This window comes from Stylophora pistillata, chromosome 14, assembly GCF_964205215.1.
Source record: "Stylophora pistillata chromosome 14, jaStyPist1.2, whole genome shotgun sequence".
Lineage (NCBI taxonomy): Eukaryota > Metazoa > Cnidaria > Anthozoa > Scleractinia > Pocilloporidae > Stylophora > Stylophora pistillata.
The window spans coordinates 11157921-11173198 of record NC_142532.1 but is presented as its reverse complement, the minus strand read 5'-3'; the positions used below and the strand labels follow the sequence as shown (position 1 = coordinate 11173198).

The 15278-nt window shown below is 38.9% G+C and overlaps 2 pseudogenes; both read left to right on the top strand.

Moving 5' to 3' along the window:
• The first annotated feature begins 225 nt into the window (after positions 1-225).
• Positions 226-7349, top strand: LOC148716520 (uncharacterized; annotated as a pseudogene).
• Positions 7350-9308: 1959 nt separating this feature from the next.
• On the top strand, positions 9309-11597 carry LOC148716519 (uncharacterized; annotated as a pseudogene).
• The last annotated feature ends 3681 nt before the right edge of the window (positions 11598-15278 follow it).

Below are 15278 nucleotides of genomic sequence, written 5' to 3'. Positions count from 1 at the left end.
TCCATCACTTGTCCTTTCCCAAGGGGTCTTCAGTTAATGATGGCATACCTCTTGAACACTCCCGGGTGTGCTATGCAACCATAGGGGACGCCATCAACCACATTAAAACCGTAGGAACAGGTGCTTATTTGGCTAAGACAGATATAGAAAGTGCTTTCCGTATTTTACCTATAAACCCCATTGACTATGGCCTGTTGGGAATGAAATGGGAGGATAAGTATTACTATGACCATTGCATGCCCATGGGTTGTTTCAGCTCTTGCAAAATGTTTGAGACATTCAGTTCTGCCTTGGAGTGGATTGCCAGAACCAAGTTAAAGATATAACATGTGTTGCATTTATTAGACGATTTTTTAATCATTGCTCGATCAGAGTGCCTTTGTCAACAAAACTTAAACATTTTTCTGGAATTCTGTTCATATTTGGGAGTTCCCATAGCACCAGAAAAGACTTGTGGCCCAGCAACAACCCTTTCTTTTGTTGGTATGAAATTCGATACTGTTTTGATGGAGGCAAGGTTGCCAAGAGATAAACTTGATAAGTGTGTTACTACTACTGTAATTTCCGGCCGTTTACCCGCACAGCCGATTACCCGCACCGGCCGATTATTGCATGCAACGAAAAAAAAATGTCGACAGATTACCAGCACTGGTGGATAACCCGCACCTTAAAAACAAAGGAAATTTGTACAAATGTGCTCTAGAATTCACAACATTGCATACTTGAGAGAATGCAAATTCATGGCCACATTTTGTGCGAACGATCATTTGGCACCACATTGATTTCTCAAACAAATCGATATCGCTGGTTCTACTAGACCTAACAACTCCATGAAAATGGAAAAATACTCTCCAGCTGAAGCTGGTGTGAACTGGAAATTTGTTACTGATGTGCCAGTTATCCTCGGTTTATTTTTGTCTCTATCAAGGTTTTGTTTACATGTGTGCCAACAGTAATTTGTTTGTCGCACAACTAATTGACCGTGAAATAAACTCGAGTCAGCATCATATTTTTGTGTCACTTTGTGGCACTCTTAAGACAATAAAATTCATCTGAGAGGTGGAAACGCAGGTGGGTGAGAATTTTCTTAAATTCAACTGCCAGTAGACTTCAAAATTGTCATATAACCCGCACCTTCCTATTACCCACAGTGGCGCGTGTTTAAGGCCAAATAAACAGATTACCCATGGGTAAACGGCTGGAAGTTACGATATCTTAGAATTTCAGCACGAGTTGCAATCACTTATTGGGCTTTTAAACTTTGCATGATCAGTTGTACAGCCAGGTCGAGCCTTTTTGCGTTGCCTTATTGATTTGACCATTGGCATCAAATGGCCTTCTCTCAAAATATGACTCCATCAAGAGGTTAAAAAAGAACTTGTTCTTTGGCTGAGCTTCTTGAAAGATTTCAATGGCAAATCTTTCTTTTTAGATGACAATTGGCTTTCCTCTAGCAAACTTAATTTGTACGCAGATAGTTCGGGAGCTCATGGTTTTGGTGCAGTATTCAGTAGTCACTGGTGTTATGGGAAGTGGCCCAGTGATTGGGCTTATAGTAACATTGTCATCTTAGAATTCTATCCAATCGTTTTAAGTCTTTACCTGTGGGGCCATGCTATGTGTAATAAGCATATGCTGCTTTTCACTGATAATATACATGAAAAAATTTCTCAGTTCTGATTGGTTAACCCTTTCACCACCGGTGGCCTCTTTAGAGGCCACTGACAAAAAGGTACTGCAACACTCGTGGCCCCTTTAGCGGCCAAATAAATTTACAAACATTACCGCTCTGTAACCAGGCTTTTTTTAGCAATTGGGGGGCCCAGATATTGCCATTTTCCTAGGGAGGGTTTGAGTAATGCAATCGTGTTTTTATCACCACGCGGTTTCATACAAAGTTTTCGAGATATTTTGTTTTGAAAGTTCAACGAGATAAAAATTCGAACTTCGCCATTTTTAAATGTCTTCGGGTGACGAGAGCGACAATTCTGGATCAGATTTATCATCTTCAAGCGAATATTCTTTGCAAGATGACGATGTCCTTGAAGAGCTGTTCGATAGCGATGAAGAGGAAGAGGATTTCGCTGGTTTTAATTTCGATTTGCCCGAAAACATGAAGTGGGAGAATCAGCGCTTCGATGTAGACATGCAACCGTTCACGTTAACACCTGGTCCGACAATAAACTTACCTGATACTGGTAAGGCTTTTGACTTTTTCTCGTTTTTCACCGAGGAAATCATCGGTAAAATTGTGGAATTTACAAACAAGAATGCTCAGAAGAAAGAAGTACCAAATTGGCAACCTGTCACATCCGAAGAGTTAAAGGCATTTATTGCAATGTTGATCATTTCGAATGACATTATTGTTGTCCCACGCGACGAACGCTACTTCCTGTCATCTGCAGAAGCAAGGCTATTTCACATTCCAGGAGTGAAAAACATTTTGCGATCTCGAAAACGTTTCTTCCAGTTAAAATCGTACATATTCTTCTGCGACCCAGACCACGAACAAACAGAAGAAGAAAAGCAAGACCCCTTATATAAAGTGAGAGGTATTTATCATGATATTGTTCAGAAATTCAAGGAACTTTTTAACTGCTCCCGTGAAATCTCCATTGATGAAGCTATGGTTCCTTTCAAAGGGAGGTTAGCCATAAAGGTGAGAATGCCAGATAAGCCAATCAAATTTGGAGTGAAATTCTTTCAACTCTGTGATTCCAAGACTGGCTATTGCAAGAATTTCTCTATCTATGCTGGGAAGGACGACAGAGAGGCTGGTAACATCGGAAAGACCGGTAAGATTGTCATGGATTTGGTTGCAGATTTGCACAATACAAACTATCACCTTTATGTTGACAATTTTTACACCAGCCCAATTCTTTTCCTTTTGTTGAGGACAAGGGGAATTCTTGCTGCTGGGACAGCAAGACCTCGCAAGGGCTACCCGCATGAACAATTGAAAAGAGCTGTTCTCAGGAAACGAGGAGAAGTGGCATGGCTTACTGCAATGGAACAAGGAATGACAGCTTTGAGGTGGAAAGACAAAAAAGATGTCTATTTTCTAACTACAATACATTCCCCACCAGTGGTACCAGATTGGGTCGAAGATGACAACTCTGGGGCTGAATCAGAAGAAGTCAGAAATGAAAGTGACCTGGTGTGTAGAAGGGTCAAGCAACGAGGACGCTGGGTTACCAAGAAGATTTACAGGCCAGGAATTGTCAAGTCCTACAATAACTTTATGGGAGGAGTCGATCTCTCAGACCAAATGACAGCAGTCAATAAGTCAAAGAAACAGAAGAGGTGGTACCTTCGCATTTTCCTGAAGATGGTCCTTCTAAGCATTTACAATGCTTACATTCTTGAGGGGTTCGAGCGCCCACAAACTCCAAGAGGAAGAAGGAAAAGGGATCTATTGTCTTTCAAGGAAGACCTTTGTGTGCAGTTGGTTGGCAACTTCCCACAGCAACACAAATCAACTGCCTCTAACAAAAGAAAGAGGAGTGCAGACACACCAGTGCCTGAACGTCTCAGTAATGTTGGAATCCATTTTCCCTTCAAAGGGGAGGGCAAGAATCATCGTTGTGTGGTCTGTGAAAGAAAGCACTTCTCTTCAAAGAAAGCAAATCCTGACAACCCTTCTCCAAGACACAAGACAACTTTCAAGTGCAGCCAGTGCAATGTTTACCTGTGCATTGGAGAAGGAGGATCAAATTGCTTCTATGACTACCATACTAAAGAAAACTTTGCTAGCTAGGGACAATAAATGAGAGGCACTACATCAGTAACTCAATAGAAGAACAGGTTTTATTTCAGAATTCATTTGTTACAGAGACAAAAACTATTTCTAAGTGCTAGTAAAAACTCACAAATCAATGGGTAAATTTAAAGTTTTTTTACTCAAAAGATGTTGCGCAATGACAACATGACTTTTTTGCAAATGAAGTCGGGTGAGTTTTAGTGTAAAAATATGACTTTTGTTGTAAGATAAATTGCTTTTTTCATCTAAGGTTGTCCTATGAAAAGCATTTTTTCATTTTAGAATATTGTTGGACAAATTTTGGTGGGTTTGTACACATTTCAAGAAGGACCATATGTGTTTTTTTTCAAAATCGTAGGTTATCTCAACTTTGAGAGGTTCATGTTCAGTCAGTTTTCATCCTTTAAAAATGTAAATAGAATTACCTGAAAGAGAATTTTATAACAAATAAAATCATATGGGGTTCTTTTTTGCAAGAATGCTTCCTTCTCCATGAAAATTGCAATTAAAGTAATGTACGTAATTTCGGCAAACAGTACCAAAAACATCTGGTGTTCAGGGCTGTTTTCTGCAAAAAACGACTGGTGGTGAACGGGTTAAGATGAATGCAGTTTTCAGTTAATTTAGTGCAGAAGAGAGTTAATTCAGTGCAGAAGAGGGTTAATTCAGTGCAAACAAAGAAACAAACCAGACATTCTGATTGGTCAGTAATCAATGAAACTCTTAGAGAGCCAATCAAATGCGAGCCTTAGACGTCACAACATTTGCGAGCGAAACAATGGCGGGTGTTTTAAGTAGGTTTTCTTCCGTCACCGCAACAACGATACAGCAGCCGAAAAACAGCTCTATCAACGAAAACACAGTAAAAAGCACTGCTTTTTGGTTGTCGGTTTGAAAGAAGTGGTGTTTAAAGAAAGGAATTGCCGCAGAAATCGAAAACTACAAGCCGACGCAGCTTAACAGTTTGCTTGAGCGATTCTACGCCGAAATTGAAAACAAACATGGGGAAGATTATGAACCAGAAAGTCTGAAAGTAATGATTACATCGCTTGATAGACACTTCGAGAACGAAGGCTATAAACTGTCCATTATTCACGACAGAGAATTCTGTTCCCCCAAACAAGTACTGGACGGGAAAGCGAAACAGCTTCGCTTAGCTGGCCGCGGCAAGCGCCCAAACAAAGCTCGACAACTATCCGAAGAGAAAGAAGAAATTCTCTGGAAGAGCGAAAAACTCTTGGTAAAACCCCAGAGTCCTTAATTCATAGAATGTGGTGGCTACTTACTCAACAATTTGGTCTCTGTGGAAGGCAGGAACACCATGGAATGAGACTGGAGGATTTCAGAATCGTGAAAGGAGACAACGGCCTTGAATTTGTTGAGTTTGCTGAAGGGCCAAAAAAAACCAGACCCGGAGGTTTGAACGCAAAGCCAAGACAGTTTCAGCCCAAAATGTTTCAGACCGGCGGAGAGAGATGTCCACTTGCGTTGTTCCATCAACCGTAGGCCTCGCAGTCTCAGGGTGAGTGGTCCGTTTTATCTCTCAATAAAATACAACGGCAGACCTGGCGATGAAACTTAGTACAAAGTCCAGCCCATGGGAGAAAATAAAATCAACTCCATGAGGAAAAATATCATCTCCCAAACCAGCCTTCAGTCATCCGTGAAGCGGTTTACCAATCACAGTGCCCGAAAAACGCTCGTTAGCAAGATGAAGAAAGCAAATATCGAGAGGTCGTCCATTCAAAAGTCACTGGCCACAGAAATATCCAGTCTTCAGATGACTACCATGAAGCCGACGAAGACGAACAGCGACAGCTTTCGTGGGCTATCTCAAAGGGAAATAGTACACCAAAATCCGCGTCAGTGGCGGGTAGTTCATCTGGTCCTTCCGCTTCAAATGCAGTAATTCTACACATGATGAGCTCTCAAGCGCAGAATCTGATGAATTCCTTCACTAACTGCACTGTGACATTCAACCTCAACAACAAGGCCTCGCCTGATAAACTTTGCAAACGACAATTCCATTTCATCGAAAGTGATTCGGACACAGACTGAACAATTCCTTGAACTGTTTGGCCGTACTTTGAACGTTTTTGCGCTTTAAAGATGTGAAAATTTCATATTTTATCTTTTGTTTTGATCGTACACGGTTGTTTTGACCGCACACACAATGTCACTTGCAGGGTTTGAATAAATCATTTTTGCACGTGACGCGCGCGCTTTACTTCTGCATAATTATGATAATTTTTTCATATATATTATTAATACGTAATCACATGATTTTTCTCACGCAATTTGGAATAAATAAGCACTTGTAAATTGTTTCAAAGACCACAAATTGCACTCGCCCTACGGGCTCGCGCAATTTTGTTAGTCTTTGAAAAAATTTACTCGTGCTTATTTATTCCAAATTGCACTCGAAATCATGTGATTACCCATACTAACAATGCTCTGGTTCATGTTATCAACACACGGTCTTGCAAGGACAAGGACTTAATGTCCTTTGTTCGAAAGCATGTCCTGGCCTGCTTACGCCACAACATTGTTTTCAAGGCTAAACACATCGCGGGCATCAGTAATATCTTAACAGATGCTTTGTCCCGATTACAGGTACAGGCTTTCAAGCAAATGGCCCCTCAAATGGACAGTTCTCCCACACCAATCCCACTCTGTCTGCAGCCTCAGAACTTTAACCTCCAATCTTAGAGTTATTGTCGGCTAGTCTGCAAAAGTCATCTCTTCCAACTTATAAAAGGTCATGCCGTTTATTTCAACAATTTTCATACAACATTTTCGGGCATGCTTCTTTTTCTCTTCCCATCACACCCACTGCGTTAGCAATTTTTATAGCATATTTGTATGACAAAGGGTATGCACTGCACCATCCACAGTGAACACCTATGTTTCAGCCCTTGTCTATTTTCACAAGCTTTCTAACTTTCCTGACCCATCCAAGAGTTTTTTCATTATGCAAATGCTGAAAGGATATAGGAAGAAGGGGCAACGCGTTGATACAAGATTACCAATTACATTACCTATTCTTCATAAACTTATTGATTCGGCTGAGAGTTTTTCTTGCCCAAATTATACCAAAGTTCAGTTCCGTGCTATCTGCTCATTAGCCTTTTATGCGTTCCTGCGAGTTGATGAGATGACTGCACCCACTCAGGGAGCATGCCCCCCTGTTCAATTAAGTCAATTGACTCCACTTGTCGATTCTACGGGAAAGATCATGTCACTCAAACTTACTTTCATGATTACAAACACAATTATAATAAGCCCCTTTTCTCCACTGTCATCAACCGCCAGCCATCTCATTGCCCAGTTGAGTCAGTCTTACTTTACTTGAACCACAGGGGTCCTGCACCGGGTCCACTTTTCATTGATTGTGGAAAACCCATCACGCATAATTTATTTGTTGAACAGCTTTCGTGGGCTGTAAAATCTTGCGGTCTTGACTTGGCATGATATAAAGGTCACAGTTTTTGAATCGGTGCGCCTCTTATGCTGCAGACAGGGGATTGTCTGATTGTCAAATTTGTACTCTGGAGCGATGGCAATCCAATGCATTTGGTAAATATATCAGGATTCCTTCGTTGTCTACCTAACTTAGCTGATCAACATTAATTTAATTTGGCAATCATACATCAATAGAGGGGAAACTGACTGATTTACAGGGGTGATCAGTCACTTATCTCTCTGGTATGCAAGCACTTAACTTCATGATCTTAAATATTTCAAATGCATTTTATATGATATTAATTAACATTAGAGACTTTATCGACTGATCGACAGAGGTGATCAGTCCTATCTCTGGAGCTATATCGTCAATGTAATTACTAGGATGCTAAGGATTGATTTGGGGGGGACATCACTACTATCTAGTCTCTTAGTACTTTGCAATCAGTATCTACTGTTATTTCGTTAAAAATTTTAAACAATTTCCGATGATTATACATGTTCTGGTTACATAAGTGAGCTGTTAGCAGGGGCAACAGTCTCGTGTTTGTCTCATTGAATATCGTATATACTATTGATTTTGTACATATTATTATCGAGTGTTTTATAGGTGATTATTCACCGCAATGTTCTAGTGCATATGGGCTGTTCGGAAAGGTGACAGCCTTGTTATTTTAATATTTGATCTCCATTTGAGTGCATACGATTCTTAAATGATTTCAATGTGATTGTAAATAGTAATGTTCATGTGCTGTTAGCAGGGGCCACAGTCTCATGTTTTATTCAATCATTATTGGAGGTGTATTTGTTTTTACTTTGCTGCATTTTCCTTGGGTGGGGCTGCAGAATGATTTCATTTGTCATTTTGCTTTGGTAATTAATTTGCCCTCACCTTCACTGGGCAATAGTCACTGTTCCCTTTGTCAGAATTTGCAACAATTTCTTGTAATTCAATTTATTGTATCTTGATTAAACATGGCTGCAGGTATAGGCCTGCAGCCATTTTACTACAACTTCTGCTTGTTTCCTTTGTCTCCCTGCCCAGTAAACGTAGCTTGGAAAATGCAGTTTAGATGCAATTTAATATCATTTACTTAGTGGAAAACATAAAAGTAGTTGTTGTCTATATTAACAGGTCCTTGTTTCAAGAGAGTTAAATTAAGATGAAATGTTCCATAAGGACCAAAACAATTGTGCATAAAAACATGCTCTTTGTATTGACTGTAAGACTAGATTTGAATGTACCAATACATGTACATGTAACTCTAACTTAAATATATAATTCTCTTGATTGCCGTCATGATGCTAATCATGAAAAAGTCACCATCCAAACAGCATGCATGTTAGGTTTTAATTCTGTATATTATTATATTTCTTCACAGGGTTGTTAAACAACCCATGATTTTAATTAATAGACAGTCACAAAAGGTAAGTGATCAGCCTTCTTTCACCCACATACTGTACATGATGTGTAAACTGTCCTCGTCATATACAGTATGCATTATAGGTTTTGTATATAGTGGAATCCTGCTTTACAGGAAACGTCTTGATATGGACACCTGCTTTTATGGACAGTTTCATTTGTCCTGATGACACAAATTTTCTCTTACATCATCCTGCCTAATACAGACAATCTTTCATGCCCCTTTCATTTCCATATTTACCAGCTTCCACTGTTTTATCCTTTGAAAATAAAAATTATTAAAAACAGTATGTGGATCTCATTAATTTTGCTTGAAAAACATCGTGTGCTCATTAACAGACCTTACATTGTACATGTAGTGTGCTAAGTTTGAAAAAATTCAATATATATTTAAATGCATTTGTAAAACATAACACTACCATAACTATTCAGTGACTCAAATTGCATATTTTTATTATTAAAACTCCCAGCAAGATTTTTTTCTCTTTTTATCCCTAATTACCCCTTTTGTTTGCAGTAGCTAAAACAAAACAATAGACCATAAAAGTAATCTTGTTTGGCTTACTGACAGAATATAAATCATTTACTTCTCATGCATAAACGACTCGCATGAGCAAAAAAGTTGCACCGTACCTACAGCCTTGTGCCAACTACACGTTCATAATGGCTTTACGCAGCCTCAATAAAGTTTCAAAACTGTGTCTTTTGTATTTTGCTGTTGACAAAAGTACGTGCATAATTCAAACAAAAAAGGTGCAATCGAAAGAGACAGGGAAGCTGTTTTTGGAGACTGCACCAAATGTGAGAGACTTGGTTATGGTCAAAAGTGGAGGCAAGCTGCTGGAAGCTATGGTTATTGCGACAGGTGGTAAGTAGCGTCGCCTTTTCCAATCTTTTTCCCGATCATTGATAACGGATGTAACGGATGTCTCGTTGCATTTCTAGTGTTACATGCAGCATTTTTTAAATTTTTAGATAATGAAGATAACCTTAATAAAGAGGAAAGGGCTTTCATTGAGACGAACGCAGAGCTTTTCGACCCGCAACCGGTTTCTCCTGGAAAGAAAAGAACCAGCGAAGATAAGGGTGCTAGTACGTCGAAAAAACAAAAAGCTTTGAGTGACGAGGTAAGCCTGTAATGTCGAATAAGTTTTGCCGTATTTCTAAATTATTGTAGTTATAGTTAACGCTAAGTGCCAGCGAGCAAGGATTTTTATACCTATATGCACGCGCTATTCAATTTGTTTAGAAATGTCATGAATTACCGCATTTACGAAAAATAGCTTGAACTAATTTTGATTCCAAAAGCGAAAAGTACCTTTAAAATAGTGAACCAAACTTTTCCACTGCATAAAGAAATTGAAATATTAACATAACCAACTAGCAAATGAAGTTTGTCGGTGTTCTTGTGCAAAGTTGTGCACAGTTCATTTTCTGGGGGTCTCATAAGTGAAAGTAGAATCCTGGAAAAATAATAAGTCTGTGAATATTCAACTTGTATCTGGTCACTTCTTAAAACTTTAGGGGCGTTGGGGAGAAGAGATTTATGGTGCGAGATAAAGTCTCCAAATTATTTTGGTTCAGAAACACTATAATTTTGCGGCATTAATTTTTCTTAGCGGCATAAACAGGGAGTGTATTGGGATTCTTTGTTTTGCCTGTCTGCATCCTAGCACTCACACGTTTTTAAATTTGTAGTTGCAGATGATTTGCCTGTGATAAAGAGTTTAAGAAAAAGGCAAGGAAATTAAAGTGACTCGAGTTAAAGGTAAACAACACTGAATATTGAATACTGTATTCTCCTTACCCTGCATGCAGACATCTTCAAATGTAGTTAAGAGAAATAAAATATAAATCGGAAAGCAGTTAAAGTGCCTTTTACCTCTAAATATGCCAAAATGAGCAATTCTTTCGAAAATTTTTATGAAATGTCCTGTTTTACTTTGGTTTTCGCTAAACTCGACCTACATTGTTATTGTGTTTTAGGCCAAATTGGTGAATGAGGATAAAAAAAATGTGAAAGAAAACGTCAGTACCTTCAACTCATGTATTATTTACTCCTTTGAAAATTATATTCTTGGAGAAAGCTTTTTTATTCCATGCGAACAAGGTATCAAAAGAGTGATGTATGATTTACTCTGGCTGCAAAGTTATGCACTGAAGTGAAACTGAAGATTTGCATGGTAAAAATTTTCTCTTCTTCAGATCTCTGTTAAAGACAACCTTGTGGACAGGAGGACCCGCTCTCCAACAATTTTGGGAGATGATGGGAAGATCTCTCGCCCTGGCCGTAGTGCAAGAAGAAGGAGGTTGCAGACATTAAATGCTACAGAAATGTTGCATGGAGCCACTGCTGAGAATGTGACACCAGCATATGCAGGTCTCATGGCAGTGTTGATTGAAAGTGCTCCATTGTCAGTATTGAGTGATGCAATGATAAAATGTGCTAAGTTCACAAAGAAAGTTATTCCTAAAATTGTAAAAAAGAAGATTAATATTTCTAAGAAAAGTCGAACAAATTTTATTAGAAGTGTAAATGTTTTGGTACAGGGGTGGCATTGCAAGCAAGCAGAAGTATAATTCAATAAGGACATCATTAACAATATGCTTGGATGATGCTGGGGTTAAAAGAAAGCATATTGAATTCATGAGCAACATTCCAGTACCAAGATTTCTTTCTTATAATGAGGTACTTAGAAAATTAATCAAATAGACACAGGTGATTTACATGATGTAAGGGAAGCACTTTGCCAAGGGCTCAAGGAAGAGGATATAGTTAATGGGAAACACAGGGACCTTTGAAAGCTATCGCTGAAAATGGCACAATTTCATCTTAAATGGCACAATTTTACGCTGAAAATGGCACAATTTCATCTTAAATGGCACAATTTTACAGGAAGGATAAGCTTAACTGGTTTGGGAAGCAAGACGGAACTTTTAAAGTTGCCATAGGGGGTGATGGTGCACCCTGTGGAAAGGATGACCAAGCATTGGCCTGGTTAGTTAGTTTCCTAAACTGTGGTCAGCATGTGTGTAGCTCTGCAGAGAACTTTCTCTTACTTGGGGCCAATTGCTCTGAAGACTGTGAGCCTGTTCACAGATATGTGGCACTGCTTGAAAGGAAAATGACTGAAATTGACGAGAATATGTTTTCAGTAGAAATTGATGGTAAGGAGAAGTTTGTGTCCTTTCAATTTGAACTGCTACCCAATGACAAGAAATATTTGGCTTTTCTGGGAGGAGAACTAAGTATATCTGCCTCTTATTTTTCTCCATTTGCAGACATCAACAAAAGTGACATTGCCCATACTCAAGGAAATTTTGGTTAAAAAAAAAAAGACAAATGGGGTCCATGCAACTATAATCAAAGAATTAGAGTGGCAGCTGCTGTGGAAAAGAAGAAGGAAGAGGTAAGTAAAACAGCGCTGAAATCAGCCACAAAGCGTGAGAAAATAATATCCCTCATCTCACAGAAAAAATCTAGGCAAGAGCAAGGGAATTCACCTGTCTTCTATTTTAGATGTTTCTCCAAACAGCTGTTTTGGTAAGTATTGTCATGCCATTAGATTCAATGTGAGAGCAATACGTTTAGCAAAAAAGATCAGAAGGGGTTTGCAGATGACAGAACAAAGAATAGACCCTTGAAATATCGATTTACAGGTAAAGAGGCAGGTCCTTTTTGTCACAATTTCATGTATATTGTTGAAAGTCTGAAAACTGATGAAGATCAGAATATTCACACTTTCAAGTTACATGTTTTTTCCTACACAGGTTTGAATCTAAGAGATTCAGCCTCTCTTTTTAGTAGGGTCTCAATGTCAAGTGAGCAAGTTTAAAGTTTCAATTAGGTTTGTTCCAACTATTTCAGAGCTACTGCCCTATTTCTTAAAAGTATCCCTACTTCCTGGACAATTGGCCACATAGTGCCTGTGCATGCCCAGCAACTCCAGGAAACACTACGTTTGAGCTTGGGAATTAATACAATGAAGAGAAGGGAGGCAAAGCATGTTACTCTTGCCTAATTTACTTACAATACCCAGTTTAACAACAGATGGAATCAGGTTTTCAAGCACGAGTAGATTTCATTATTCTGGTTACGAGAAAATGGGTGTGATGAAACTGTGAGATATTTCGAAGTTATCATTATTACTATTATTATCATCCTTATTATTATCATTATTTCTTCTCTAGTAACAGATTTGGACCCTTGTTTATCTACCCCTGCAATGCTCAGCTTCCTTGCCGAAAGTATATCACCTGTCCAGTGTGCTTGCAACCTAAGACCTGTTATAGATCCAACCTCTCCTTCAATGATCCTGAACAACATCTATCATCTTCTTGTATTATGTAAATACCTGTAACTGAACAGCAAATCCCAACCCCTGAATTGGTCAAGCAGTGGGAAAGCCTTGGAGGCATCCCTTAAAGGATGCACAAGTTTATACCGAACTTAGAGATCGGTCTGCTGATTGGCAGCAATTGCCCTGCAGCGCTGGAACCTTTAGAAGTAGTACCAAGAAGTGACAAAGGGCCTTACGCAATGCGATTGCGTTATGGCTGGACTCTGACTGGACCCTTACACATAAAAGACACTCCAAACCCCCATAATGTCACATGACAGAGTCACAGTTCAAGAGGTGGAGTCCGTTAAGGAGATGTTGTCCCCCCAAGCCCTTCAGCAAATGTTTGAGTTGGATTTTAACGACGGCAAGTCTGGCCCAGATGAATATGGCTACTCATGACAGGACAAAAGGTTCATCACTGGAATTGAGCAAAAAATCCAACATCGTGATGGTCATTATGTAATACCATTGCCATTCAAAAAGTCACAAACGAAGATGCCGCACAATCGCGATCAAGCATTGAAACGAACGATGTGGAAGTGAAAGATGTTGCGCGATGAGAATTACAAGAATGATTATGTGAATTTTGTGAACGAGATGGTATCAAAGGAATATGCAAGAAAGGTGCCAGAGGGCCGTCTAGAAGCTGGACATGGAAAGGTGTGGTATCTACCACACCATGGAATCTACCATCCCAAGAAGGCCTGCAAAATATGTCAAGTCCTCGACTGTAGCGCAAAGTAATAAATAAATAATAATAGAAATAAAGGCTTTTGTAGCCCGCAGTTAGCAAAGCTATTCTAGGCGGGCTACCTAAACAGACACTGTATAGGCTCACACACACACACACACACGCACGCACACACACACGCAACAATGAAATAAATAAATAAATGAGCAAATAAAAATAAATAATAAATAATAGTAGTAAAATCATGTTAAAGGTTTTAACTGAGCCAGTCACACAAGGGAGTTTTTAACAGGTCAAAGAGAAAGCTAATCAGTTGAAATACAAATATAAGCTAGAAAGGTCAAGGTAGCGCAAGTCAACATTCATCTCCTCAATTTCAAGAATTTTCAAAAGCAAGTGAGTTAGCTCACGTTTAAAAGGTGCTTTCTTTAGCTTACGAATTTCAGGGGGGATGCCATTCCATATTTTCGCACCAACTCTAGAAAAGGAAAACAACTGATGATTTGTTCTCGCCTGTTTTATATAAAAGCTTCCAGCTACTGAGAAACGAGTAGAGTAGGAATGAACCTGTTCAGAGTGAGTAAAAAGTTCAGAAATATTGAGAGGAGCACAGCAATTTTTGATGTCATGTAACAGAGAGGCAACCAATTTGAAGTAAAGCATTTTTATCGGTAGAATTCCCGAACGACTAAAAAGAGGAGCACTGTGAGATGTATAATCGGAAAAGTGCAATAGACGAAGAACCCGCTTTTGTAAAATGACGATTTTGTTTAGATGAGTATTGGCGGCTTGGCCCCAAGCAACGAGGCCATAGGAAATATACGGTTCAATGAGCGAGCGGTAAATGTTTATAAGAGTAGTGAGCGGTACCAAGTGTCTTAGCCTTGCAACAATACCGATACCTTTGCTTATTTTCGTGGAAATGTAGTTAATATGATGCTTCCAGGAGAGATTACCGTCAATGAGAACACCTAGGTATTTAACATATGTCTTACGTTCAAGAGATACCAATTGCTCCGAGTTATTATCAAGTATTTTAAGGTTTACTTCTCGGTATAGTTTGTGTTGATAAGGATGAAAAATAACGAAATTAGATTTGGATACGTTAAGAGATAATTTATTTGAATTCAGCCATTCACACAACTTTAATATCTCTTCATTGACGACAACTTCAAGTTTCTTTAGATCTTTTTCTGCATATAGTAAATTGGTATCATCAGCAAATAGGTAAAAGTCAAACTTTTTGGAGGAACGATGCATGTCATTGACATAAATTAAGAAAAGAAGCGGACCAAGTATAGAACCTTGAGGGACTCCACACACTATTCTCTCTTTGCTAGAGACAATAGAACCGATTTGGGTTGATTGCATCCTGACAGACAAGTATGATGAGAACCAGTCATTAATCAATCCTCTAATTCCATAATGGTGTAATTTATGCAACAAAATCGAATGATCAACTGTGTCGAAGGCCTTTTTCAAGTCAATGAAAATGCCACAGGAATATAATTTTTTATCAATGTTGTTTTGAATTGTATTTAGAATATCCAGAATTGCATGTTGAGTTGAGCAGTTCTCTCTAAATCCATATTGCGATGT